This window comes from Trachymyrmex cornetzi, unplaced genomic scaffold, assembly GCF_001594075.2.
Source record: "Trachymyrmex cornetzi isolate Tcor2-1 unplaced genomic scaffold, Tcor1.1 scaffold782, whole genome shotgun sequence".
In the NCBI taxonomy this organism is placed as follows: Eukaryota; Metazoa; Arthropoda; class Insecta; order Hymenoptera; family Formicidae; genus Trachymyrmex; species Trachymyrmex cornetzi.
In genome coordinates this window covers 136,234-141,407 of record NW_017300116.1, presented here as the reverse complement: position 1 = coordinate 141,407, position 5,174 = coordinate 136,234, and positions in this window count along the sequence as shown.

The following is a 5,174-nucleotide window of genomic DNA, read 5'->3' as shown; positions in this document are numbered from 1 at the left end:
AATTGGCGTAATTTAAAGATTTGATTTCATTTTTTTTATACATGCATACGTACTACTGAGGGGTAATTTATAATAAAAAGTTAACAAAATATTACCACTTGAATTATATTATTTATGTAACGGTTTTTTTTTAGTTTATGTAAAGTACAGTTTTTTATGGATGGTACATGAACACTTGGCGCCTTTTTTTTACCTTTTTTTAAAAAGGTAATTTTGTTAAGATAAGTATTTACGAGGCAAGACTCGAATTCTCGTCACTCATCAGTTGCAATATCTACGCAACATCGGTTCGTTTTGAAAGACGGAGCTATCCAAGCTGAAGGGTGATTCTACTGCACTTTCTATCTTTTCAATTCACCTTGTTATTTACGTAGGTTAATTATCTGTTAACATGATAGTATCATTGTCTCTTCGTAGAAAAAAATATACAAATATCAATGTTGATTCGCTTGTAAGCGTCACTTCTATTACTTTATATGAAATTATATGTTCAGCACTTACGATGAGTTGGGCTCTATGGGAGTGGATTTTGGTCGACTGTTAAAAAATCAAGTGGAGGCAGATGAGAAATCGTCTGTACTCTCCTCGCCTCCCGTTAGCTGTCAAAATTCGCTCATTGCCAGTATCACGTCGCTGAGTTCCTTAATGACGAATAATAGTTCGAAACAGGATCCTGATGAGGTAAAAAATTTAGGGATTTTTAATATTTTAATAGTCAGTGTTTTTAAAGTATTTTTTGTAAATTATCACACAATTATTTAACGTAAAGAGAAGTAATTGATTAACATAGTTTAAGATAAACTATCGTATCTGAATAATATATATCAAATTTTTTGTTTCCTTATCATCAACGTTGAGTGCAGAAAAAATATATATCAGTCCAAATTTGAAAGTCAAGTTTTTTTTTATTTAATAGATAAGATTAAAGAAATCAGCAATGTTTAAAAAATACTATTAAATGTCATATTTAAATTCCCAATAGTAATTCTGTTAGTTTTTCCACTAATTATATAATAAAAATTAAACAGGTTTTTATTGAAATTGAAAAATTTGATAAATGTGATTTATTCCCTTTTCGCACACACTGATTCAATTAGAAATATCTTAAATTATGGGAAAATATTAGTTCTGAAAATTTAAAATTATTTTAGTATAGATAATTAACATAATTAAATAACGAGTTTTATGTAATTTAAAAAAAAACGCATGTCTCGAAATAAAATATATACGTTTCGATCATCATCAGGTCATCTTCAGTAATATTTAAAAAGAAATAAACATTGGTATTGATTTCAGTCATCGTCCACTTCTATTACTAATATTTCCAATAATCTCCATAAGTTCTTTATTTTAAAAAACCAATTCTCTCGTTTAAGTAATAATCGTGGTCAACTATTGTATGGAAGTGACAAATTCCATACATTTGTGACTTCCATACAATAGTTGACTACAATTATTACTTAAACGAGAGAATTGGTTTTTTAAAATAAAGAACTTATGGAGATTATTGGAAATATTAGTAGTAGAAGTGAACAATGAAATCAATATGTATAATGAATAAATGTTGAGGAATGGAAACACAGGAATGCGTTATGGAGTTCATGGAACGTCTAAGGAGCTTCTAAGCATGGTTTTCATCGTTTAAGTTTTGCGGCGAACAGTTAAGAATTTGTTAGCGTTAAGATAATACCTTACATTTCCCTTACATTTACCTTACATTTACGTTACATTTACGTTACATGAAAAATTTTTCTATTTAAATTAAATTTTTTTATTTTATACGGTGAATTCTTTAATTTTTGTGGTAACATTTAAATTGAGCAAGGTAACGCAAGTTTTTGATGTTTCGTATAATATTTTGAAGGAGAATTAAATAACTACTACTTTAGTTGGGGAAGAGGAAATGTCTTTTAATGAATTGTGATATAATGATTTCATTTAAGGGGAATTTAAACCATTTGGATTGGAATAGGAAGATTCTTCAATAAGTATACATATACTTAGATTTCATTGTATAAAAATTAAAGATAGTACTATTTGAATTAAGTAAATAATAAAAAAAGATAGTATCACTTCAGTTTTACTTTTCATTCGGATAGTAGAATTTAACTTGACGCCACAGTTGTTGATATCAAATCGTTCGTACAAATAATACATACCATTAGATTACTATTCATTATTTATTTAATTTGGCATGGTATAAAGAAGTGGGATTTAACTTGGCGCCAGTTCTTGATATCAAATCTTTTACAGGAATAATACATAAAATTTTTTTGGTAAAATTTTGATGAATTTGACTTGGCGCCAATTTTGTTGATATCAATTATACGAATATGATACATATCATTAGAGTTAAATAAATTATTTTTTCTTTAGGAGGAATAAAATGGTAAAATTTAATTTGTTCGAAATACATTGAATTTAACTTGGCGCCAATCATTGATATCAAATCTTTTATAGAAATGATACATATCATTAATTTTGCTAAACAGCAAACGTGATTAGTTTTCAGATTCACGGCCGATTAAGTAATTGGCGTTGGTGAAAATGGCCCAAAGGTGATTCTTAACGAGAAGCACCATTTGGGCCAGTTTCACCAACGCTTAGCGCTTTTTTTAACTTTTTTTAAAAAAGGTAAGTTTGTATGTAATTTTAAAGGGAAATGTAAGGTAAAGGTAACGTAAATGTAAGGTAAATGCAAGGTAAACGTAACGTAAATGTAAGGTAAATGTAAGGGAAATGTAAGGTAAATGTAAGATAAATGTAAGGGAAATGTAACGTAAATGTAAGGTAAATATAACGTAAATGTAAGGTAAATGTAAGGGAAATGTAAGGTAAATGTAACGTAAATCTAAGGTAAATGTAAGGTAAATGTAGCGTAAATGTAAGGTAAATGTAACGTAAATGTAACGTAAATGTAAGATAAATGTAAGGGAAATGTAAGGTAAATGTAGAAATAAATGTAAAGGAAATGTAAAGTAAATGTAAGGGAAATGTAAGGTAAATGGAAAGGAAATGTAACGTAAATGTAAAAGAAATGTAAGGTAAATGTAAGCTAAATGTAAGGTAAATGTAAGGTAAATGTAAGGTAAATGTAAGGTAAATGTAAGTTAAATGTAAATTAAATGTAAGCTAAATGTAAGCTAAATGTAAGGTAAATGTAAGGTAAATGTAAGGTAAATGTAAGCTAAATGTAAGGTAAATGTAAGGTAAATATAAGGTAAATGTAAGCTAAATGTAAGGTAAATGTAAGGTAAATGTAAGCTAAATGTAAGGTAAATGTAAGCTAATGTAAGGTAAATGTAAGCTAATGTAAGGTAAATGTAAGCTAAATGTAAGGTAAATGTAAGCTAAATATAAGGTAAATGTAGCGTAAATGTAAGTTTTAACGAGATTCTGTTGGTTTCAATCGGAAATGAGTTTTAACGAGATTCTCTTGGTTTGAATCGGTAATGAGTTTTAACGAGATTCTATTGGTTTGAATCGGTAATGAGTTTTAACGAAATTCTATTGGTTTGAATCGGTAATGAGTTTTAACGAGATTCAGTTGGTTTCAATCGGAAATGAGTTTTAACGAGATTCTGTTGGTTTCAATTGGAAATGAGTTTTAACGAGATTCTATTGGTTTGAATCGGTAATGAGTTTTAACGAGATTCTATTGGTTTGAATCGGTAATGAGTTTTAACGAGATTCTGTTGGTTTGAATCGGTAATGAGTTTTAACGAGATTCTATTGGTTTGAATCGGTAATGAGTTTTAACGAGATTCTGTTGGTTTGAATCGGTAATGAGTTTTAAGGAGATTCTGTTGGTTTCAATCGGAAATGCGTTTTAACGAGATTCTATTGGTTTCAATCGGAGATACGCTTTCAGTTTTTTATGGGATTCTATCGGCTTTAATATGATTCGTGTTTAACGGGTTTCAATCGGAAATGCTTCTTAGTAAAAATACGTTCTACAATTAATATTTTTCTTTAATACAAATTAAATCATTCTCTATCTTAATGTCACTTCTCATAATGTAGCAAAAATGGCACTACTTGTTTGATTGACATATTAGTCATATTTAGTTTAAATTGGAATAAAGGTTGTAAGAGTTGATACCTCTTATACCGACATTGTAAGTAGCGAAGTATGCAAAAGGCATTCAGTTACTGGGGATTTGGATCTGTGTCTCTTCTGTGACGGATATGCAGGAGATGTTGGGATTCGTAATAGTGATCAGCAGCTCGAGGAAAAATGAAATAGTGGAGATCACCGATGTGTAAAAGTCGGATACGTTGACTTTTTAGTACTGCATTTTCTTATTTTTATCAACATGAGAAAATACGGTATTAAAAAATTCTGAAAAAATTCTGAAAAACTTCTCAGAACTTTATGAGAAGAAAATAAGCAATTTTGATTTGTAACATATTTAAATGAGTGAAAATGTGTGAAATAGTTCTAACACTTGACTCTTGTCCACGTTCCTGGCCGAGAGTGGGTTCCTTATTTCCCCAACTTTCAATTTTACAACGCTTTTTCGTTTATTTTTCTGCGTTAGTTCTTAAACTACAATTTGTATTTTTCAGAAAGGCTAGAGTCAAGAAGAAGAGCATAAGTACCTATAGCTGAAGAAAATTTGAAGCTTATTTAAAAAGCACAGTAAGAGACTCATTTTGCGTGCGTTAATTTGTAATTCCGGGATTAATTTGTAATATACACGAAAATATACGAGTTCTCGCATAATTACCAAATAAAAATTGAAACATTATATCCTTGAACATATGTATCAAAAAATTGAAAAAATGTAATAACGACATTAGAGAAGAAAAAGAGCAGTTTATAAAGTTTATTTTAAGACTAAAAAGAATTATAATGTTTTTCAAACGTGAAGTTACGAGTATACGCACAGAATTTGTTTGGTAGAACATTTGTATTGATATCTGTAATATATATTGTCTTAAAATTTAAAAAATTGGAATGACATTAATATATATATTTGACATTAAGATATATATTATTAATATTTATTAATAAATATTAATATATTATGAAAAAATATTATAAAACTATTGAAATATGCATTTTTAAAAATAAAAAGTAATTGAATAATTAGACTAATACTTGTTTTTACCGTTTTTAACTGTAAAGTGCCAATTTTCAATTTTTGAAAAAAATATCAAGATATCAACAC